This window comes from Xiphophorus hellerii, chromosome 7, assembly GCF_003331165.1.
Source record: "Xiphophorus hellerii strain 12219 chromosome 7, Xiphophorus_hellerii-4.1, whole genome shotgun sequence".
NCBI lineage: Eukaryota > Metazoa > Chordata > Actinopteri > Cyprinodontiformes > Poeciliidae > Xiphophorus > Xiphophorus hellerii.
The window spans coordinates 12,727,944-12,753,376 of record NC_045678.1 but is presented as its reverse complement, the minus strand read 5'-3'; the positions used below and the strand labels follow the sequence as shown (position 1 = coordinate 12,753,376).

The following is a 25,433-nucleotide window of genomic DNA, read 5'->3' as shown; positions in this document are numbered from 1 at the left end:
CTATAATTCCTTAAATGGAAATTATGGCAGCATTTCATATACGTCTAACAGTGAAGCCCAGTCGTGTCAGAAGATACCAGGTAACACCATTAGCTGAAAGCATGAAGTTTAACGGCAGAAACTGCAGCTCTACAGACATCGAAGCTTCTACAAAAGGCTTATTTTGGCAGAAAGCAGCACAAACACACCAAATAAATCAATTTATGTGCTCTCGCTTGTGCACAAATACACAAACACACCTTGCCTGTTGGGGGTTTCGTTTTTTTAGACAGTGCAGTGAGCGATTACATGCTCTATTTCACCAGGCTTTGAGTAAGGTCATTTGACATGGGTCAACTAGACCACCTTCCTGTTCAGGAACTGTAGTCTTGAGTCTGTGCATGTATGAGTAACGGCTGCTGTGGGATAACCTCACGGTATGAAAACAATCTGATCGACCCAGTTTATATTTAGCTCACCTTCGAGGTGTGAGAATAAAAACAAGAACATGAAAGGAAAGTCAACCGTCTCCAGACTGATTTAATTACTTATAACAAATTGGTGAATACTCAGTACAACAAACAGCCACTTTGTCAATGTTCTGCCATTGAAGATAAGCTGTAAAATTAATAAATGCGTGATCTTTTTATGAGCGATTGTTCTTTTAGAGCAATAAATGAAAACCTAATCTCAAGCAAGATTATGATTAGCGATTGAGATGTTAGGAAGTAGTGAGCAACCTTTAGACAAGAGTTAAAAATAGTCTTCCACATAAAAGGGAATAATAGATATCCATTGAGTTTTTTTCCACCATGTTGAAATGATCAGTCATTAACTGATTCAAACAGAAACCCCTGCAGTGGTTAAAATGGAAAACAACATTGATTTGAGTGCAGAGAGAAGCATGTGGGTGAGATTACCCATTAATATTTAGTGTATGTGAACAATGGATAGTTTTACACAGTCTAGACAGGGAAAAAAATGCATATTAGCCTGCAGCACAGATGCAAGAAGAATGTTTGCTTAATTATTTACATTTTACTCTTCAGTGAAAAAAATGGGTAAAAGCTACTCTGAAGAAAGATGACTCGCGCTAAGAGTTGCTTAAATTAGACGTTATAGAAAGATTCCATTAGCGGAGGAACAATTTATATCTTCTGCGTAGATTACTTATTAATACATGCTAATAGCAGCAGTGGAAAATGGTGCCCTCTTTACTCAACCACAGACATTTATCTCAGTTTCACTTAGGCCACAAGCGCAGAGTCAGAGATGACTGGGAACATTCCTGCTGTTACAACCCGTAGGTTGTGTCACTGCAGGAGAATGCCTAATGGCTGCTCTACAGCCGCTCATGTGCAACAGTTTGCACAGAAAATGTGCCCCTGCTTGCCGTCACTAAAAGCTGTCAAACTGGCTCTCGCCTCGCAGGCCGGGACAGGGACGGCTGAGAGGAGGAGGAGGAGGAGAAGAGTTGTGCAACACTGAGGAGTGTGTGCCAAGTTCGCTACAAGTTAAACAGCTTGACTGTTCAGGATGTGTGACTTTTATTTTTTCTTACTGCAGCGGAAGAATTGAGGTTAAGATGGTTAGGTTGACGTTTAAGGAGGAGACAAAAGCAACAGCTGGGATTCTTTAGAAAAGGGGAGGAAAGTGGATCAGAAGGATGGATTTATGACAAGATGAGGGACGGTGACGTCAGCTCTTCCAGGAGACAGGCGGTGTGTGAATGTGCTTGGGTCTCTGCGCCTCAGAAAGCAGTAGCTGGATTAGACTGGATTACAACTTTCTGTCAGTTTTACAATGTTTATTCCTCCTTTAAATGCATTCATGAAATCTGAGAACCACTTCATTGTTGCAGTGCCTAGGATTCGCACAGTCGTTAAACACCTACTGCAACCACAAACTTTTTTTTTTTTTGATTCTGTTATATACTAGCAAAAGTACTGCACTACTCCAAAGTGCAAGGAATTTTTTTAATGAGAAACTTAAAAAGCATTGCCTGCATTTGTAGTTAGCCCCTTCCCGCTGCATTAACAAGTGTAGAAGTCCTGGTAATGATTACTGTTTGATAGCGTAATCAGGTTTGATCAAAAGATTTAACCCAAGTCGTCACCAAACTTGTGAGGAGAAGAAGGTAGCTGAATTGGAAGCAAGACTAACAGGACATTTCCTCTCAAAAAACTGTTTTAATTTTTTCCTTTCACTTCACTCTGTTCTTATTATTAACCAGTTATTTGGCATGAAACACGAAACCGCTACCGCATAAGTTACTAAGTTACTTAACAGATTGTTGCTAGGTAACCAAAGAGCGAGGGAGTTAGCTGATGCCACCAACCTAGCTTAGCTTAGCTGGCCGAGAGAGGTTGAGCAGTTAAAGTCTTTGATCTGCCTACATTCCCCAGAAGGCTGTGCGTTTCTGGATCAGAGTTCAGTGAAATTATTGAATATTCTATTGGATGTATTATCTATCGATATTACTCATGTGTCTATCACAATATATTATTGATTTATTGCCTTGTCTCACATTTTAGCACCTACTATTTTAGTATATTTACAGTCTACATCTTGTGTACTGATGGTTTATTTTTCTATGCAGTTTATCATTTTCAGTGAATACTATATCTGAAAATATAGTATTCCTCTTGGTAATCACCAGAGGAGACTAGGCTTTACTTGTCTCCTTTCCAGTCTAACAGTTACAGTAAAGACGGATTAATCTAGGTTTATAGTGGCACCAATTGCGCCTTCCCTGAACCTGCCTGTTGGCCTCACATGCTATTATTTTGAAATTAGGACGCCTGCGAGTCCACCTCCAAATTTTTGTAACGTTTTACATTTTTTAACACACACGCGGTGGGCCACTAGCGGACTGCCCTACCGCCTCTACCACTGGGCTGAGCAGATCTTCTGGGGTAAACCAGAAGATCCAGAATTACCAGAAGATCTGCCACATGCCCTGTTTACAGGGCATGTGGCAAATAAATAAAGGAATGAAACTGCTTGTAACTGGAGTGAAACACATCCTGTTTCACTCCAGTTTTCAATATGAAGCACTGAAAATCTACTTTTTGCCTGCTAGACATAAATAAAATATACATAAAACCTTTCAATGCTTTCTACCATTGTACCATTATTTAGTGGTTTAATAATATTTTGTTTCTTAGCATGATTTCTCACATGACGATGTCAGAATGTTGCCTTTCTTTAGCTGTAATATCAATTTCTGCATCTTTGACAACCTTGCTCTGTATCTGCTACCCTAAATTATGAACACTCAGCAATCAGCCCCATGAGAGAGCTCCTTCTGACTTCCTGATTCACTCCCATTAAGGCAGTCAGAAATCTATCTACGACAACCCAAGAGCAGTGAAAAACAGATCTGGTTATGCTAAAAATAAAAATCTATTTTATAAGATTTTATTTGCTGCCTTTTTAGGGCCATGTAATTACTGGCTGCTCACTGGATGCTAACCAACAAATTTGGATGAAGTGGGTTAAAATAAATAAATAAAGGAATGATTTACAGCTCAAACTCCTCATGAGCCCCTGTTCCTCTACAAAGAGCTGTTAAAAGAGAAAGATGAGCAACAGACTGCTGAGCTGGGGTTCAACAACACTTCACAGCTCCCCTCGCTGATGGGGGAGCGTTCAGAGGCTCTTTCAACACTTCACAAAGAGGAAGAGAGAAAATAAAAGAGGATTATAAAAAAGAGGGAATGTTTAAAGTGGAAAAAAAATGTTGGCAGAATTTTCTGTGTTTGGCATTTAGGTCAAAGGCTGGCAAATTTCAATCAATGGGAGACTATTTCCACCCCCCTATCCGCTCTACAATGTTTGCAGTAGCTACCTCTCACAGAAAGGAGGCGGACTGCTTCACTCCCCATTGGCAATCGCTGTCGGAAACATTTAGAGCGAACTGAACGCACTGAAACAGGAGGAAGCCAAATTTGATGCAAGAGCCACCCCGGACAAGACTTTTTGTGATTTAAAGAGCTCTAATGCTCGTCTTCACAAGATGATTCATCTCCAACAACAAAACCAGGCAGAGGCAGAGTTGGATACCTTTCACATGCACTTGGGGATGAAGATGTCGTCCACATGTTTGCTGGCTGCTGCTATATTTCCTCGCATTTTGTGAGGCAAAAAAACAACAACATAGAACTGGAGTGTACACCTCAAAAGGTTTTCCATCTGTAACATTTACACATTAGGAGCCCTTTTGTTTTCAAAAGCTCCTGAAACAGAGGGTGTGGTGTAAGTAGAGTGCATCTGCCTTCCCATGATGTGGTTGTTTTTTACTCCTCTTCTGTCTCAGAAACAAAAATAGGTGCTGTGCACATGAATGCCATCATATTAATAAAAAAATCCCAAACCACAACAGGATGACATCAAAAGCATGTCTTGCAGTTAGATGGAAACAGGACAGAAAAACCACAAAAACTGAGCCAAGCCTGGTCACAGACAGAGGAGGCTTCTTCAGACTCAGCTATTCAAAGAAAGGGGAAAAACTAGCTTCCTGGAAAAGTCGGGCATGTTTCAAGGTTTTTACAGCAAATCCAGACCAAAACCAATGAAATATAAAAAGAGTATTCCAGAAAGAAGCTCTGTCCTTCAGTAGGAGTAGAAATTGTGAAATACAGAAAAAAAAACTGCTCTATCAACACAACTCAGCCCAGAACTGTGATCCGTTGGCTTAAATTCCCCTACATGCTCACAGTTACACAGTGAAAACATGAAGCTTAGAGATTTATAAAATTGCCTTACAATTTGGTACATCACAACTGCAACGGAGTACTTGGATGTAATATTTGATAGGATGTCATATTTCAAATGCCGTGGATGCAAATCCTGCAAGTCAATAATACTGTATATTTTTTGCTTGCCTGCCCTCAATGTCCACACCTGGTATATTTTTAGTGACTGAGATGAAAACATTCACAAAGAGTGGAAACTCAGAGAGGGAAGAACTTCAAATGAATCCAACATGTCAAGATTCATTAAAACCTTTTTGTGAGTATGATGAAGAAAACAAATTAACTAAGAGCAATTTGAACACAAAGTTGACTTTATACAATACAATTTTTGTTTACATAAGAGTTTCAGTAACTAGGAATCATGATTCTTAAGTTCTGTTAATATGTATGTAATATTTATCATCAGTAAAACTTCTCAGAGTTGTGCTGATTTACCAAGAACAAATAGTGATGGTTCCTCAGCTCTGAATGAGAGAATAATTACATAAAGTTCTCTTCAGGTCAGCAGTCTGGGGCCCTGATTGGATTATGTCTTAAATACACACCGACTTAAAGAAAAATATCCTAAAAAGCTTTAAAAAAAAAAAAAAGGTGTCATTTCCATGTTTCCATACTTTCATTGAGAGCAATTCCACTTTCATTTCCTGTCATCACTTCAGTCTGTCTCCCAAGAGGGGAAATTCAGATTCTTCAGTCGGTCTCAATGGGGGAAAAAATAGACAGTTCATTTTTCAGCTGCACAGTTGTTCCCTTATGAATTTCAGATTTATCCCTTCACCCTTCAGTTCTAGATAGCTCCTTTCTGAAGAACAAAATCTCAGCCACACAAAGGCAAATGGGAGCTATAGAGCCACAGGGTGGAGAAGAAAGGGGTAAAGAATGAGCCAGACAGAACCGGCATCTGATTAATCTACCAACAACAGAATGATCACTTCACTTCAATTACCTGCATCGCCTGCCAGATATGTCATCATCTGATTAAACAAAAATGCTAACCTTTCTGGAGCGAGTTAAACATAAAGGGTTTCTGGATAATAATGGTAGATTATTGATGCAAAATAATACATTCTAATTCAAGAAACAATGATATCTCAAAATGGAAATGCGGTCCCCTTGGGGTTGCTTTTGAATGTTTTGGTATGTAACAAAAGCCAAGTCAGGTAAGTCAGTAACGTTTAAAATTGATCTAAAAGGTCAACTTATACACCTATGGTAGCCACTAAACCACTCACTGATAATGAAACCAGTAAATCACCCAGTTTACTACCCAGAAAGATCGGTCTGATTTGGATATAATTGAGCACATGCAGACCAGGAATTAGTATGCAAATGGTTTGATTTGCAAGGAGCTTTCTCATCTAAAACAGAGACGACAATACATGTGTGCATCATCAGTTGCGATGTGTGTTGCAGGTAGATCCTGGAGCTTCTGACAGTCTGTCAAAGCAGTGAATGAGGATGCTTCATTCGTGCATTAGAAACAGAGTTTGACAGGAGGCGCTTTGTGGGTTTGAATGAGGCCAGTGCAATAGTAGGGCATAAAGATGTCAAAGAACGGCAATACAAGATGTCACCGACACATAACGTGTCATCCTTCGCCGTGTTGTGAATAGTGTGTCCCTTGTGTCGGACAAAAACTGGCATTACCGCAGCCTATAGTGGATCACTCAACTCCTGGTGCCGCCGCTTATGTGCTGTGGTGCAGTTTAGAGACGGCTCAGCTTCTTGCTAATCAAATCATTTACATGCCCATCACCGGTCTTCATGCAGTCCAAATTACATTAAAATCAGATCATTCCCTCTGGGTGTCTATGCTCAAAATTTTGATGAAGCCTTTTATAAGATTCAAAGTTGTACCCACAGGGTTGCACCCCACTCGTGTTTGCTATAAGTTTTTTGATAATTTTTCATAACATCCCAAACTTGGGCTGCAGCATATCTGAAAAAACTCAACCGGAAAACTTTTGCTTAATATTGAAAATAATGATATTGATTAAAAATAACCCAGATTTCAAATTACTATTTTTCCAACATTACCAATTTCTTCACTAGCTTTAGGATCCAAGACACAAAAAATATACATATACTATGCTCAAAGGCAGCTACAGTCTATCCATTTGGTCAAAAATTTTATCAGCAGGCACAATTACATGCACCCTAGTAGCTTGATTTGAAATACTAGTATATTCTTAGCATGCAGAAGGGGAATTCACAATACTTGAAATAAGATATTAAGCCAAATATTTAAATCAGGCAGTTCCTAGCCATTTTCAACACCAACATTGTGATGAACACTGCAATTTGATATATAGTGCAGCTCTATTTAAACCATGTATTTCCGTTTTACTGTAAATACACTTAAATATACCAATTAGAACAACCATTATGCATTAGTACAGATTCAGATTCATTTTATTCGTATCCCAATTTGGGCAATTAATATTGCAGCAAATACAGAAGGCTCAAAGACAAAATATCAAAGATTTTAATAAACAAAACAAAACAAACAAAAAAAAACTATAAGCACATAAAATACAGATCAACACATAAAGGGAAGAATACAGCAGCGTATTTCATTATTGGCCAACAGTTGCTACACTATATCAGGTGCAAGTCCCCCTACCTTGTCCTGCATTAAAAATAGATATTGCTGTAGGAACAAAGGAGTGCTTGTACCTGTTACTTTTTATACAAGGAAGTCAGAGCCTGATGCCAGAAGGCAGAAACTGGAACTCAGCATGTAAAGGATGAGAAGTATCAGCAATAATGTCTTTAGTTTTCCTAATGATTTGTTTTTTACACAGTTCTGTAAGTGATAATTGTTCAACCCCTAAGATCTTATTGCTAGTATGTATTACTCTGCTAAGGGCATTTTTTGGTCTAATACTGAGATTCACAAACCAACAGAGGAGGGAAAAAGTCAACACAGATTCAATATATGATCTATAAAATAGGATCATCAATGATTTATCAACTTGAAACTTTGCGAGCCTCCTTTTTTGTACGTTTTCTGAATGGCAGGTAAATTTTAACTTATTATCCAAAATAGTCCCAAGATATTTATAGTTTTCTACTCTACAGACTGATACTTAGAATATATAATCACAGAAGATGATTAAAAACTTTTCAAATAGCATGGATTTAAATTGTATAATATTTTGGAATATGTTTTAGAAACTAATAGTAGGCTGATGTTTGCTAAGCTAGTAAATGTCATCTACCAATGATGGCAAAAAAAGCAGCAAGAAAATACAGAGTAAAACAAGATTTGCTCCATCACCAGTAATACTGTAGCCATCATACCACAGTTATGTTGTTAAAAAATAAAACAAATCAAGCAGAGGTTGACTTACCAAGAAGAAATGTAGCACATGTAGCTTTTTACACGTAGCTACATCTAAAAAGCTGCTGTGATGATTAACCTTGTTTTATTTTGGGCTCTGCCTAATTCTTGCCTTTTAGGTTTGCCTGTCATCATGCGTTTAATTTTGTTTTCCTCTTGGTTTTTTTGAGCAGGTACAAGTCGAGAAATTTGCAGTTTTGCGATAACTTAATGTCACTTCTCTGCCATTAGTCCATCTGCAACACACCAGTATCTTCAGCCTCAAAGGCGATTGCGCGCTGTTCAGGAGAAGAGTGTGAGCAGCGCATCCATGAGCTTGATTGACAGCACTAAAACCCTCCCCCTGGCTCTGATTGGTTGTTTTTGAATAAGAGCGATGTATTACTGCAAGTGGCATTAGGACCGTAGGGAGAAGTCAAGGGAGCTTGATTTTGTTGAGAATATCTCTCATATTCTACTGTCAGGACCTACCAAGATTTTTTTAAAATATGAAAAAAAATTTTTCCAAAAAGTTACATACTGCAGCTTTAATCTCTTATTTCACTCAGAAATACAGAACTGCGGAAGTGTATAGCGTCCCAATTTTTAATAATTCCTTCCAGCAATGCACCACACTTTGCTCTCTAGTACGATTGGATTCAAATTATGCAAGATTCTGTTTTGATTAACATCTTAATTTAAAAACAGAATGATGCTGCATGCAAATTTGATTCAATTTTCCACTACTATGATTATATTAAAAGTTGATAAAAAGCCTTGGAGCTCAGAAATCTCAATAATTTCCCGTTTTTGTTCTTGTTTATAGGCCTAAATACAGCTTAAAAACTTGGGATACTTTTTCTACTGTTAATATTAGGTTTGTCTCCTTCCTCAACAGCACAGTGTTTGTTCCAGTTGCACACCTCCCTGTACTCTAAATATATAATGTAACACTTCTACAGAGCAGCATGTTCCCAGGAAATGAAATAGCCTAATTTTCTGTACACAGCCTTTTCTACCTTGCAGACATGCTCACCAGCATAAGGTTTTTTGTGTCTTTTTTATTTATTTTAAGTAGTAATGTGGTGCATCTTGCAGGACAAAAGTAGAAAAGTGTAACTGCATAGGTTTAACAAACTGCGGATGTCTGTTTTTTTCTCTGGTTGAATAGACAAAGCACTTGAAATGATGATGTAATTGACAATTAAATGATGGAGAAGAATTCAAGGCAGAGTAATTCTGTATCAAATTAGTAGATTATTAAGAACAACTGAAGATGTCCTTTGTTGTAACAGAAAAACATCTCCTGTTTTCCTGCTGAGTTTAAGATCTAAATGACAGGGTTCAAGTCTTCCTCAGTACAACATCCCATTTAGAGTTGAAATAGACATCTTTTGGTTAACTTATAGCATCCAACCTCAAAGATACACAAAATATTCAATGTTTATAATCCATGTCTATAACTGGCTTACGAATGCAGCAATTTATGCAAATGATACTGTTCAGGGTTCTTCTTCCTTTACTTATATCTCTAGATATTTTCCACCCATGCAAGACAGATCCTGGGGAACCTACTCAAGTAAAATGGGCCTGGGGACACATTTGGTCAGAGGTACTGCAGTCGCCAAATTCTCGAAACTCTTTACATAAGAGAAGTAATTACCAAACTACTTCAGCATCAAACAATGCAAACATTTCCCTATTATTTTAAACTAGGCATAGCAATTGGTGTTCAGTCAATGTGGGACATTGTTTTTAGTTTAAACTTCTGTAAAAACAAAATATGCAAAACAGATAATATTAAAAGTAATAAAAACTAAAATAAACCAAAGCCACACAATATTAGAAAACCGAACATACTGATTGCAACTGACCCAGATTTCCATCACTACTCTCTTTTCCATTACCACAATGTTCCCAACACTCCTGAGATTTATCATCTTGATCACCAAGATCTACATTAGGTGTGTGCCTGAATGATTGTGAAAGTCCATCCAAGTTGCTAAAATATATGATTTAGCAATATGATTGGTAATATGTTTTATATTTTTGGTAAATCTGAGATATTATTGCCACCCAACCTAAAATAAAGGTTTTTAAATAAGAGCACTACAAGGTCAGAGTTTGTGGTGATCACTGGTGAAAAATGAAACCAGAAAAAAATCTATGACAAAAGCAATATGAGAAGCAATGACCCAATTACACCTGATCTAACTAACCACATTAGCGGAACAATCTGGAGAAAACCTGGAGAAAGGAAAAGCAAAGAAAGCATCTCAGTTTACAAAGTTGTAACCTCATGGTGAAATGAAGGCAAGGCAATAACGCACATTTACATACATCTGTCAGATTTCCTACAAGCAACCAATTTTGCAGGGATTTCTGTTAATGAGGTAACATGGGAGATGAACCAGATCAGCCATTTTTGAAGAATGCATAATTAGTATGAATTCCTTACTTGTAGCTTAAGAGATCAATCAGAAGGATCACAACTGCTGAAAATAGCATAATTTTATAAGCCTAACAGGTGACTAGATTTAGTTAAGTACTACCTATTCGCATGTGAAAATTTAAGCTAACCAACTATGAAGCAAGAAAACAATCCAGACATTCTCTTCTAAATTTCTTATCTCTTCCTTGGGTAACACAAACCACAGCTGACTAAAATTGTGGCTTGAGATTTACCTTCTCTTGCATTCTCTGCTCCAGTGACTCTCTCCCTACTCCTCCCTCAGCTATAAACCTGAATTATTCCCTTTGATCAGATTTTATCTTCAGGCTCCCAGGAGAGAACAGCCCAATGTTTTAATAAAAATGCACGAGGCGCAGTGTGATGTGATGAAAACCTGTTGAGCACAAATATAGAGATTACACAAACTGCCGTATGAATATTTTTGTATCTGACAACACTAATACACAATAATTATCCGCCTTTTAAGGTTAGACACTTGTGTTTCACCTCTGCTGGGACCAAGATTTAAAGCAAAGTGGTCTCAACGTTAACAGCATTTGCATTAATCCCATTAGTGCTCTTAGAAAGTGAATCGTGGGACAATAAAAACAAAACAACTAGGATGAATCTTGTCAATTTTTGCATCAATACAGTGACTGGGTCTTGAGTTTTCAGCCTTTCGAGAATTTAAACCTTAGACTTTAACCTGGTAATTTCCTGGTCCCAGTGGGACAATAAAGTTAAAGAGTTAGCCTTATGTGTTTCATTAAAATGCCGTTAAACCTCATAGTAAGCACCACCATGCGCCTACATAACTACGTGGTTTTCAAATAAGTTGACAGTGTAATTCATCAAGACTTGTCAAGCTTCCCTTTAGATTTGTTGAACAGTTCAATGAGATTTGACTGATACGACCAGAAAAGATTTAGATCATGTATACACAGTAATTACAAACTCAAAATGAGCAAATTACTGGCAATATGAGGGGTGGAAGACAAAGCAGGATTCAATGAAAGCACTGTGTCTCCAGAATTATCTTTAGTAATGACAATTATAGAAAAAATGTGAATTCTACTTGTTTTCAAAGAGTTTTGGAAAATTATTTTTTCATCTGAACTTAATTGTTCATGAATGAAATCTTCCATCACTGACTGGAGAGAAAAACAATCTATATTTAACCAAGTTTTCTGATACACATGGGAACCTTCTCTAAAGGAATTTGAGCAGGGAGTTTTTGCTGCCGTTCTGCTCGTCAGTCTTGCTCGTGTTTATTTGCTTTTGTTGCACAACCTAGTTTTGATCCGTGAGGCACAAGAGATGCTCTCAAAACTATGGCAGAAACATAGCAGCACGTAAAGCTTACATTGTGCCTTACATGCTTAACTTAATCAGGAAGTCTTCAGATAAGAGCAAAAACAAGGGGGAACTTGCGTCACTGCACAAATCACAAAAATCAGACTACCAGCTAATGATTTTAACACTTAAAGGAAGTTTCCTTTTAGGGTGTTTATCAGCCAAAAGTGAAAGCATTTTAATAGCAAATTATATCTGCAATCAAAGCAACAAACTGATCACAATTTCAGACGCATCAACCAACTGATCAGAGATTAGCTTTTTTTTTTCCTACATTCAGTAAAATAGATTATAAAATGTTATTGGCCAAAATCAGCAGGTCAGATATTGAAGAAAAGTGGAAATCTGTATTGGCCATGAAAAGCCTTATCCAAACATTTCTAACTACAATTACAGTCAAATTAAAAGAAAGCTCACCAAGTCAAATGTGAGATGAATAATCTCATCATTATTTCCTAACACCATGAATCATACACAGAAATGTAACCAATGTGAAAATAATTGAGACAGTATTGATTATATCAAATTTATATTCTGGAGACCTTTTGAACATTTTCTATTTTCAAATTAATATTGTACCTCATTTGAAAACAAGATCTTGAAACCTCTGTGATTTTAATAAATATTGATTTTTCCTACAGCCTTTACTTATATCATCAATTGTCCTGCCATCCCCATTAATGCCGTCTCCTCTTTGTCCACCCCTCTGACTGATAATTCAATCCATTTAAGCCCTCCTGCTCCCAAGATGGTTTCTGCACTGCTGGGTTCCATAGCTTGACATTTTCCACTGCTGGCTAGAGTGATTTGCTCTGGCCTGAACACACAAAGGCATTCCTGTTTCTGTGACACGAAGATGATATCACTCCTTCAACATAAAACCGTGAAGCGCCAGAGTCAGCAAATGTCTGCCGGCAGCTCGCTGGAAACTGCCAAGGTCACGTTCAAACAGATGTAGTTCTGCCAAGCTAAACCTGCACGAAAAGGGTAAACAGATGCTTTGTAGCAAGTGCATATAAGAATGAGAGAGAGCAAAGAGCAGATGCTTACAAGCCAAATAGAGAGCACGCAAACGTGAATCCTCAGGAGAATCGTGTGGCATTCTGAGCTGTACACCTTATAAATAAAGCAGGACTCACTTCACCTGCAGCCATGTGGCTGTGTGTCTGAGTGTACGCCTGTTGAAGGAAATATAAGAGTGCACAAATGGATTAGACAAGGCCTATCACGTTGCTCTCTCCATCAATTGAATCAACTTCCAAGCACGCAGCAGCACCACATCACATGGTAATATCTAGTAGTATAGCTTGAATTTCTGAATAAATCTAGAAGAGAAATATCTAAAATGATGAAAACTGTCCAGATGGTTCACAGAAATCTATGTGACAATGAGTTAAATTATGTGTATTTACGGGTACTTCGATTCTCTCTGGAACACCATCTAAACACAGAGCCCCAAACTAAGCTAATCACCACAAAACATTTATAATTCAGACTTGGACTTCTCAAAAAGAATTTCATGGTTTATTGTAGCAATGGAGCCAAACTGATCAAATATCCGTAGCAAAGCCAACACTAATATCCTTCTTTTTCTATTGGATGTTGTCTAGACATTTAAGCCATCACTTAAACAAAAGTTAGAGATTTATGTGTTAAATTGTCAAATTAAATACATAGACTCGACAGATTGCTAGTAGTTCAAACATACTGATGGTACATCTAGTCAATCCTTATGAACTAAATTATGATTTTAAATGTTGGCCGACAAATCGAAAATTTTAAAACCAGGTAGGAATATGTAATTGTTAATCAATTCAATTTATTTAATCTAGAACATGGAGAAGTTGATGTTACTGAGTGCTAAACTGCTAAATTATTAAATGGTTTTGTGTAACTATTTGTTCACACCAATATGGCTCTGCTCATAATTACTGAGGGTTTGCTGCAGAAACCTTGTTGTGTAAGGATTCCTGAGACTACATTACCAATATCTACACCCCAATAAAGCTTAGGAGTTGACGGCACCAACCTTTTATGAACTACTTTTATGTGCTGAAGTGCATCATGTTGACCATTCTGCTATTCAGTCCTTACTCTTAGTTTATTTACAGCTTTAACACTTCTATAAGATAATTTTGACAGGCATAAAATGGTCATTTTGAAACTTATTATGCAATTACCAATCCAGTGAATACAGAAAGAACTCAAATTATGGGTAAATAATGTAGCAGTTTTAATGAAGTGTGTGCTTTTTAGATTTGCTGATCGTACAGCAAAGAGCCCTTCAAGATTTTCCAACATGCAGAATTTCCATAATGGGATGAATAAAGTGTAAAAAGAGAATTAACGATAATAAGAAACGCACAACCTGGTAGGTCAAAGTTCTTTGCTGACAAAGGAGCAACTATCAGTTTGCTGGTTGCTGTTGTGTCTTGTCTCATCTATTTTGCAATTCCTGCAGCTCTGTTTGGCCTTGCAGTGGAAGCGGTGGGGTTGGTGGCAGGTTTACACTGGAGTCAAATTCCATTCACACTTCCTCACTTAATTCATGCCTCAGCACAGGCACTCACCATTTGTATATGCGTGCTTTCATTTTTTTTCTGTGTATAGTCTGGGCACTTCCCATAAATGCAAGGATTTGTCCATAATCTTTTAAAGCAACACTTTATTGTTGAGCTGAGTTAAATGTAATGTAGGAGCATAAAGGATTTAAAGACAAAATCACAACTGAAGCAGATTTCAAGTTGGAAGTTTGTTAAACTTTATCTGTAGCCCGAGTCTCTGAAACCGGCTGTAGTAAATAACTAGACTGTCAGACAAAACCTTAAAATCAGTCAAGCCCTTTGGAAAAATGTTGATGTTTTTGTTCCAGAAAACTCTCTAAAATGAAGACTTACACATCTACACTGCGACTTCTGTGAACTCACCCAATTCCTGGCATTGCTGTGCCAGAATTTATTATCTTGGCTACTTCATAATTATATCATAGCAGTACCTGAAGTAAAGCAGTTTGTTTAGAAATCCAATCTTATGTAGTGCACTGTATCTTTTAATTAATTTGTTGTTAGCTAAAATTCTAATTTTGTTTGTCAATTACAATAATCACACAACTACGAACATGCCCACCTGTCGCGGATGCGGCCTTAATCAGATGGAGGAGGCACATCCACTCAGAGAGAAACTGGATTATTTTTCTACCGGTTACAGACAGAGATATCAAAATGAAAGTGGCTGATGAATCTAAATTGAATACCTTCGTATTGTATTTGTTCCCCCATTTGTAAACATAAACATAAGAAGGATGAAAATCATTTTTCCTCTTGTGCTTGGGCTAGAGAAAAGCACCAGAGGAAAAATTAAATTTTGCAGAGAACAGAGAAGGTATGATTTTACGAGTCACAACTACATGGAAGGAAGTAACTTTTACCAATCATAAACGTGACTTCCTTTTATGATTGGTCATTTCATTAGTGGATAACATCCCAGTCTTTCCATCCACCATTCTCAACCAATGACAGAAAATGAGCACCTTAAAATATTAACAATACCCAAGTATATTTTGCAAATCCAGACCTCCCTAATACAATGTAAGCATTTTTAAACTGAAGTGGTTGCATCGTGCAGGTCTACACTAGTGGGAATAAAGCTGTTACACCTTAAACATTGTTTTAAAGGCCTGACCATCTAACAATGCTTTTGTTGCAGCTTTTAATGACCAAGACTATATAAAAAAGAATGTGAAATCTAGGTTCAGTTAAGTAAAATATCTATGTAACAATATTACAGAAAGTATATAAAATCATGATTATGATCACTATTATGCAGCTCTACCTCCTCTGTAAAGAATACATTATCTGACTTGACAAAACAATGAACTTAATAAAGTTTTTTGTGATTATTTTCATGTTTTCCTAATGTATTTTTCCACATTTATTAGAACGCTGATGCCTTCTGCGGCATCCACAAGAATGGCCCAAGTCCGTCAACGAGGTTGAACCACAGATGGATTGATGCTACGTGGGCTGGGAAGCTCTAGAGGGAAACTTGGATCGTTCTGCAAAATACAGATAAGCAAAGCTCATGTTGTGGAGTTTGAGATAACATGATGCGTGTCTGCATGCTGTCAGCTTGTGCATTAGAACAGCCAAAGGGGGGGGTGTACGTCCACTTAATTAAATCAATTAGAGCGTGAAGGGCCCGTCAAAGCCTCTGCCGAGAACAACAGAATCGAACGAACTCTGAAACAAAAGCTGAACTCTCTTTATGAGTCAGACAAGCTGCAACATTTTCCTCTGAACCTTTTTACAGACAATGCACCCACATTGATGCGATTACAACTATCCACCAACAAATGAAAACGGTCTGGTTCATATTTAAATTATTAACATTTTACCCTGCTTTAAAAAAATGTATCCACTCATCGACAATGTTTATATTTTTTTGCTCTCTTTCCTTGTTGTTCAGTTTTAGTAACGAGTTATAGTTGTGAGCTTTTGTCCCAATTTGAAAATTTCCTTTTACGACCCGCTAGATTTCACTCTCATCATGTCTCTCCTAATGGCTCAAGTGGTAATTTTCTCCCATGTAAGACAATCCCCATACACATTAAAGGAAAGAGTGGGGGTGACTGTTACAATTTAACGAGCAGCTCTCCGCATGTTTATGAATTTGTGCTCACTTTCTCTCGAGTAAGGAGAAGATGAAGTTAGAATCTGCAAGATGATCTTCTAGAAAGCCTCGAACGGATCACAGCCTCCCTTGTCTTGAAACGCATTCCCTGAAGTAAAGAAGAAAAATGAGAATTTTCCTCAAAATAGGAGTTTAATTTCACAGCAGTCTGGAAAACTGCTGCACATTAATTTGTAGCTGGCTGGCTTCATCGTTCCCTTTCTGATTTGCGTTTGGTGAGACGTGGTTAAAGCCAAAGAAAGAGTAAAACTCATCAACTCAAATGACTGCTTTAAGTGGTTCTTCAAGTCAAAAAGTCTTGATTTAAAACAGGAAGACGGAAGCAGCATTGGAGAATAGCATGATATGACTCACAGTTGTTGCTGGTCTGAGAAAACCCTCACATGACAGCCGCGTATATTCCCACATATTATATCCCACAGATCCCCGAAGATGAAAGTAATTCCAGGAAGAGAACGTTCTCCTTTTCCATCCCATGGATCTACACAGCAGATGTTTTTCCTCTCCCTGATGAATGCTTTGCATTAGGGGCGTCTACAGTTTTTCCAACTGAATTACCAACAGGAGCAACAAAGCCTACAGACTTTCCCATTCTCCAGCAAACACACAGGAAAGTTGGCTTTCAAACCAGTCAATGAAAGAATGATTTATTTTAATCTTTCACCACTACTTTAGTGATTTCCTTCGATGCCATCTTGGGTCTTATCATACACCACTAAACAGCATGTTGGTTTCTGTGGAAAACTGGGCTTCTACCATATTTACTCACAAACTTACCACTCCTCCCAGTTTTCTGCCCTTTCTTGCCGTCCCAACCAATGCCAAGGATTAGGCAGGTTGCCCAGTGGTGAACAGGGACAGTGAGGCCAACAGACTGAAACCAGTTGTCTGGCATTAATTGGGAACTCAAGTCTGAGTGTTGGCGAAAGGAGATAATGACTGAGATGAATGTTAAAAAAAGAGAATAAATAGGAGAAGAGTAGTAAGTACAGATGAAAGAAGCAGAAAAAGGTCATGTCTGAATGACATTCAAATTTAAACAAGTTTAACACTTTGACAACAAAACGACTTTTAAGAAAAAACAAATCAATGGTTTTAGCATACATAAGATATACTATAGATTGTGAAAAAACAAACAAAAAACCCCCATAATTTCACAAACGGATGTAGATCAAACATCCTGACATCAGATGATCCCAGAATAGCTTTGGCTGACTTTAATAATGTTTGGAGTGCTAATATGTTTAATTAGCCTATTATTTCTCATAATTGATTCGGCTGTTTCACAACACATAACTTCAATATTTATTAATCATCTGGTGCTCAGTGTTGCGCAAGTTCACTAAGCACAACCACAGTTCACACAGTTAACCTAATTCAATATAGTTCACCATCGGAAAGGTTTTAGCTGTGTTCAAAGTTCCAAAATAAACAATATGGCATTAATCTACATTTTAATATATGAGTATACTGTCACCTTGTAGCACATTCACTACAACAGATTCTGTAGTCTGTGTTAATTTCCACTGTATTCACATTTAATAAATCTTAATTTCAGGATGCTCATCTGGAAATCATTGCAATAATAATGTTCAAATGAGTCATTGAGTTGCAATAAAGCTGCAATTTCATGCTTCCTTCATGATTATAGGCACCGTGTGGGAGCACCTACTGCAGGGAGATGCCAAAATCCAGTAATAATTAATTTGTCATTAGCAACCAAAAATAAATTTTACATATTTTGGATAGAAAAGGACACAAATGCTGCACTGCAAATGGTTATTTGAAAACAAATACTGAAAAGGTCTTTTTTTACATCTGTATGTCCAATCATATGTCCAATAAAGCATTTCATTTTCAAATACTCTCTTTTTATCATCAAAAAGTAAAAAAAGAAAAAGATCTTCCATTTCTCTACTATGTCTGGATACTATGGGTGTAATCATGAATCAAGCTTACTAACTGAAACAATACACCGTAGGTCTCAAAGTCCAGTACTCACGAGCCACTTCCCAGAAATTCTTTTTGTTTCCTGCTCAAAAACATCTGGATCAAAGTTTAAGGCCATTTACCTGATTCCAGCATGTTGGACGCAAGCTGAAGGGCAATGGCTCTCAAGGACTGGAGTTAGAGACAGCAACAACAACCCGCACTGGGGTTATGAGAACAAAAAACAAACACATTTTCCAGTAGCGTCGTTTTTAAGCACTGTCTCATAGGTTGGTCCTTAGTCCCCAAAATAAAAGTAGAATCCCAATTGTTATGATCCTATATTCAGATTTAAGTGTTTTAGATGTTTTAGCGATGCGTTATCAAAATCCTTAAAAGAACCATTTGCTCGGCACCCACCAGTAGCTACAGATCAGTTTCATAATTCAACATTTAACACTAAACAATTAATAAATTGTGCTTTAAATAAGCTGTAAGAATTGTGAAATAATTCAGTTCTAGTTGATATTCAGTCAGAACTGAATTAATGAGCCAGCATGATATTCGGCATTAAGAAAAAGGGGATGACAACAAAAATCATTAGCTCTTAAACCGATTAAGCCATGTAATTGATGCTTAAAAGCTAAAATTTTTACCAAAAGGTTCCCCAGTTTCAAACACAGCCAAATCCTAGAGCAACCTATCATATGCATGTTCAAAATACAGAAGATTTTGTGAACTGTGACCTGGAGTGACTCTTAAAAACACTGAGGCATGTGAGATTATGCAATTATAATACAATTTTAATTCTATGTCCCAAGCCCTTAATGTGTTTCCACTAATGTCACCACAGATGTAAACACAGTGCGATAGTTACCATATCTCTAGATCACTGGGTCATAGGAACAGGTTGAGCTATTATGGTTGCTGGCCCTCCCAGTTTAACAACAATCCCATTCACCAGGTTACAGTTCCCCACTAAGACAAAGGCCTTTATTTTGCTATCAACATGATGATCTTCATGAGTAATTTTCTGTCTCCTGACCGCTCATCTGTTCCTACGCTTATTAATTCCTCTCTCTCTCTCTTTCTACTACAGAGCTTAAATTTTCCCAAAGGGAAACAAACATGTTGCTTTCCTCGGGACAAAAATACCATATGTGAAAAATATTTCCACTTCCTAAATATGCTTTCCCATTTCTCGATCCTAAAGATTACGACTAAAAATTAAGTTATTGTATTTTGCCAAGCAAACAAACAAAAAAATGGAAAAAAAATATAAAAACCCCATAAGGGACGGAGAATTAATTATAGCAAAATGATTCTGATCCTAAACTGTAAACCTACAAGGTTTACAGTTTACACAAGGTTTACAGTTTACACAAAAAAATATTCTAGTTACTTCCCAATAGGAAAGTCATAAGATACAGGTCACAAGATCTATGGCAATGTTTCTGCTCCATTTTATTTATTTATTTTTACATATTTTTAAAAAAGTCACCACAAACACAGATAAAGGTTTCAAACCTCTAATGAAATCTATCAGACGAAGGCATGTAGGCCTTTAAACCACCAGCAGTGACTCAGGACATTTCAAACGCATTAAGCAGGAGAGGAAGAGGAGCAATTAGTCTGATGTCATGACTGCATTTACAAAGACTTCATCTGTCAAAACATTTCTCATTGGATCACTATATCTAAACAGGGATTCAATGCAAAAACTTAAAAGTAGATAATTATTTGAACAATAAAAGAGAACAAACCCAGGAGATTACATTGAGATACTTTATATCCAACACTGACGCACTAACCAGCAGTACGACCGAAACTAGAAGCTCAGAGTCCTTGCAGTTCACACACCTTGTATCAAACTGTAGCTCAAAGTGCTGAGGAACAAAAACATGTTTTCAAAATGAACTACATTATGTCATTAACCAGTTGTTATGTCTTCAGCACACTATGTTCAAGAAAACAACATATATCAATTTACTAATCATTAACTACGTTTACTATGTTTTATATTCTCAATATTACAACCAGCACTAAACCAAGAATCACCAAGTACCCAATGGTTACCATTTCATAACATTCGACTTTGTTCATTTGTGATAACTAGTAAAGCAACTGAATGTGAAATAAAGGCTCAATTTATGCTGTACCGACAATTATTTTGTATACTTAGCTTAATAATACTTAGCTTAATTCTCAATTGTCCATTTTTTGAATATGCATTGTTTTTAAAATGGTCTAACGTGTTATTAGCTGAAGCTCAAAACTTCCCGCTAATAAAAAAGAAAAAAAAAGGAAGTGAATTCTTATAAACAAAATTATGGTACAAAAAAAAGTTTTAATCCGAATTACAATGAAATCTAGCTCGTTATGTTCTCAGCCCTTTCACACAATAAAGAAAATGTTTGCGATGTGAACTCTATTCCAAAAATAAAGAGATCACAAAGGAAGTGGACTCTAAAAAGACCAACAGGAAACAATGGTAAAATGAAAGCATTACCAAAGCACTCTGTTGCTGATCAACTGTCTATAAAACAAACATTAGAGATGGTTCAGATTTTCAAGGTTACCACAAGCCAGTGTCTTCTTGGGATACACCCGGGAAATGGTTATTGGTCAGTTAATGAATATGACTGGTGATCGGCAAGTCAAATTCAAAAACTGAATCAATTTACGCTCAGAGAACACGCCGCGTCTCAGCTAACGCGAATGCTAATGCTAAAAAAATTTGTCAGTCAGTGAGATGTTTAAAAAATAGTTACAAATGCTAACCAAGCTAATTAGTAATACTAAAATAAACAAGAAGTTTGACTTTTATTTTATTTATTTATTTTAACAGTCACTCCTCTCAAATATAGTGTTGCTTCACATATGTTCTTGGTATAAATTATTGTTCCTAGTGAGAAAGGTAGAAAAAATACTTTTCATACACAAATTAGCATATCTTTTCTTTAACCAATTCAAAATCTGAAGCTCTCATCTTAAAAAAGATTTTAAACAAAGGATTATTCAGAGAAATTTTATTCTGAGAAAGTGAGGTTGGAGCCAAGTAAAGTAAATATACAACTTGCTCTTCCTGTTATTATATCTAAAATACCCAGTCAGAGTTTATACCTTTACTCAGATTTCTGAGATGATAAAAATGTTAGGCATTCAAAGCTGAAAGTGTCTCTGCTTGACATGTTGTAATAGTTTCTGTGATTCAGATCTAGTCCAGAATGTGCTGTTGCCTTCCACCTAATGCTAACCAAGATAATCAGTAGTACTAAAGTAAACAAGAAGTTTGACTTTTATTTTATTTATTTATTTTAACAGTCACTCCTCTCAAATATAGTGTTGCTTCACATATGTTCTTGGTATAAATGATTGTTCCTGGTGAGAAAACTAGAAAAAAATACTTTTCATACACAAATTAGCATATCTTTTCTTTAACCAATTCAAAATCTGAAGCTCTCATCTTAAAAAAAGATTTTAAACAAAGGATTATTCAGAGAAATTTTATTCTGAGAAATTGAGGTTGGAGCCAAGTAAAGTAAATATACAACTTGCTCTTCCTGTTATTATATCTAAAATACCTAGTCAGCCTTTGTATCTTTACTCGGATTTCTGAGATGATAAAATTGTTAGGTATTCAAAGCTCAAAGTGTCTCTGCTTGACATGTTGTAATAGTTTCTGTGATTCAGATCTAGGAGTCCAGAATGTGCTGTTGCCTTTCACCTAAGTAAAACACCTGAGTGAACCTTATCTTAGTCTCAAAATAATAACGTAGTGAACTCAGAGGGTGTGTCAGCAGAATGGGTGTGCCATGGAAGTAGCTGAATATAGGAATAGATGCCTTCTTGCACCTGTAACCCCTTCATTAACATTGCAAACCTGTAGTATAACTTTGGGCCTCTTCAGAAAAATGCTGATGAATCAATGATAATTACTACAATGCATCTTACAATCCACAGAAACTAGGCACATAGGCTTCAACAAGCCTGTGGATGCCATTTTGGCTCCAACCCCTTGATTGGTGATGGGGTTACTTGCTTGACCAACCCCTTAAAATTTTTTATGGCCTATTTGAGGTTTATAAAAGTCCCACTGATATAGTGAACAGGCCCAGAATATCAATGGTTATCCATTTCTTTTACCGTTACTATTAGCAACATAGGGCTTAAGATGTGTTCAATGTGTCTCGGAAATCTGAGCTGGAACTGAAGTCACACCTAGGTTAAGTGATTTAAATTAGTAAGTCGGAAAAGAGTGGGATTTCTTTTGATGAAAAAATGGTATTGACATAAATAATATTAAGTTTGTTTGTTTTTTGTTTATTTATTTTCAAATCAAGTAGCAATATGCAACAACAAGTTTCTTCCATTTTAAGAAATAAAGATTGACAACTGCAACAAATAAAAAGAAAAAAGATCAACTTAAATGGCCACAGATATAGATTGATTCATTTTGACTCTGAACCAAGACTGTCATTGCTAATGTTAGCTCACAGCAACATTCCTGGCATTGAAATCATACGGCTAGAAATGAACTGTAAAATATACAATTAAACAGACATTTTCAAAAGGATCTCTGTTTTCTGTAATTAATTAATAAAACTTGACACGTTAAAGCCCCACAAATCATTCCTAGGTTAAAACCCCCCCCCACTAAATTCAACAATCATTTACAGAAAGTGCATGAGTCCCACAGGTTTAACGATACAATCTATCATGAGAACTGATGAACAGATAATACCTTTCATCTTATATGTGATTATTACGGGAAATTATGGGATACGAAAGATAATGTTCCTCTGAGGGTGTTATCGTATTATTTTATTCTCAAGATAAACTTATTTAAAGTGTAAGCACAATCTTAATAATTGTCCAATTTCTACCAAGTTGGGTAATAACATACTGTGGAAAAAGTAACGTGATAAACTGGCTAAATAAAGTCAATTAACTTACATTTATTATAAGAACACTAAAAAGATGCATGTTATCATTAAATTAGGCATTTATTTTGCTATTACTTACCACTTTCGTACATTTTAAACCTACACACCTGATCTTGGCATCAACTGATAGATACTTCAATGCCAGTCCAGATAAGCTCGTTTGTTTAGAAGTACAACTCCTAAAATCATTGGAAGCACATGTAATTAGAGGGATGGGTGGTGCAGTTCCCAATGAAAGCCACTAGAACCATTGACAAAGCTAGGCATGTGGCACCAGTCGCTAATCTCCAGTGTTTTGGCAAGTAAGGGTCATTGTGTAAGCTGTTGCGGCTTCAACAGGAGATCCACCACACAGCAGGGCGCATTACGATTGAATGAATGAGAAAACGTCTGTCTGGATTTATTACAGACAATAAATGTGATGGACATTACAAATAAAAAGCAGATGTCTCACTACATAGAGATTTCTCAAGACCTGTTTGTGGATTGCAGCCCTCGCTTGCAGGCCTTTATTAAGTGGCCCCGAACAAAATAAATAGGGAAATTATGATGTAGATGAACGTAAGCCTTTTGATTTTGCTGTAAACAGTAAGGAAGAGTAGACATGAGGCAGAAAAGAGATAAATCAGGGGCGAATTGAGGTTTGAGCTCGATGTGTGGTTAAACCACATCTGAGTGGACAAAGAGCAGGCGTCAAAGCGTGAAAGTGACACCAGTAAGCCGCCGTCTTTGTCCCAACTTTTACTACAGTTTCCAGTCTCCTCAAAGACAGATCAAACTAAACCATAAAGATACAAAAGCGTCTAAAGTAACCGGTTCAACCCCACCAACTTAACACAGTTCATTTGTAAGGTTTGCAGGCTCTTACCTTAGTGTTCACTCCAGTGACAATGGGCAAACAGCGACACGCTCAACACGCCACAGCCCGAGAGCCAAACAATAAGTAACTGAGCCCGCGTGAAAGTGACGAAAACCCCACTCACATCCACATATCCTCCACTTTAACTAATTTTCCTTCTTTTAAAACACGGGCTGGGCATGTAGTGCCCGACCTGTCCTCGCTTGTTTTCCCTTCGCAGGCTGACTGCCTCCACCTCGATCACTTCTTTCAAGCTAGCTAGAGCGAACTACGCACTTCCGGTCAGACGTTTCACAATAAAACAAAAAAAAATAATGGAAAGTTATGTTTACTGGCCATCCTCTTAAATTAATAAATGAACTACAAAAATAGATTCCCTACTGTAGACACTCATTCCAAACTATATAAGACTTTTGCTGTCCTAAGATAGTTATCAGGTCATTATGAGAGACTTTTCTCACCCTGAAATATTGAGATGATAATTCTGTTATTACGAGTAAAGAATATTGATTCTCCCAAAGAAAAAAAAAAAAGATTTGATTTTTCCATTTTCATGAGAAAACAACTTTTACTATCATAAGATAATTAACCCATTATCTTTAGATAATTAAAAAATATTTACAGCAGGCACGGCTGCTGTTGGCTTCACTAAAAATGGCAATAGCAAATATTTTAACTAAAAAGGACAGTAAATGAAGAATATCTTCTTACCACTGCATTGTTTCACACTGACTGGAAAAAGATTGTTTTTTACACCAATTAGACAAACTAGGGTCTTCAACTCTGGGCCTTGATGGCTAATTTCCTGCAACTTGTAGGTGTGTTTCTGCTTCAACACCTAAGTCAGATGATTTGGACTTGAGCAGGAATCTGGAGAAATTGACTCCATACTGTGGAAGTTCTTTAGCCAATTGAGAAAGGTGTTTTGAACCAAGGACACATTTAAAAGACACTGGCCCTTGAGGACTGGAGGTCAAGACCTCGCTTACACAGACAATTAAATTGAATAAAGCTGATTATGTCTTCATTATCACACATGTTAACAGGTAGAATATTGTTTGTATTGTAAGTGCTGTTAACAGCACTTAACAGCTGTTAACAGCTGTTAAGTGCTGTTAACAGCACTTAACAGCTTTAAGTGCTGTTA

At 36.9% G+C, this 25,433-nt stretch overlaps 1 protein-coding gene across 1 annotated transcript in view; it reads right to left on the bottom strand.

Annotated features, from left to right (window-relative positions):
- Positions 1-24,552, bottom strand: part of nck2a (NCK adaptor protein 2a) — a 61,091-nt gene extending 36,539 nt beyond the window's left edge. Inside the window, exon 1 of the mRNA XM_032568010.1 lies at positions 24,296-24,552. The gene's annotated coding sequence lies outside the window, so the exon portion shown is untranslated. The remainder of the gene's footprint in view (positions 1-24,295) is intronic.
- Between the last annotated feature and the right edge of the window lie 881 nt (positions 24,553-25,433).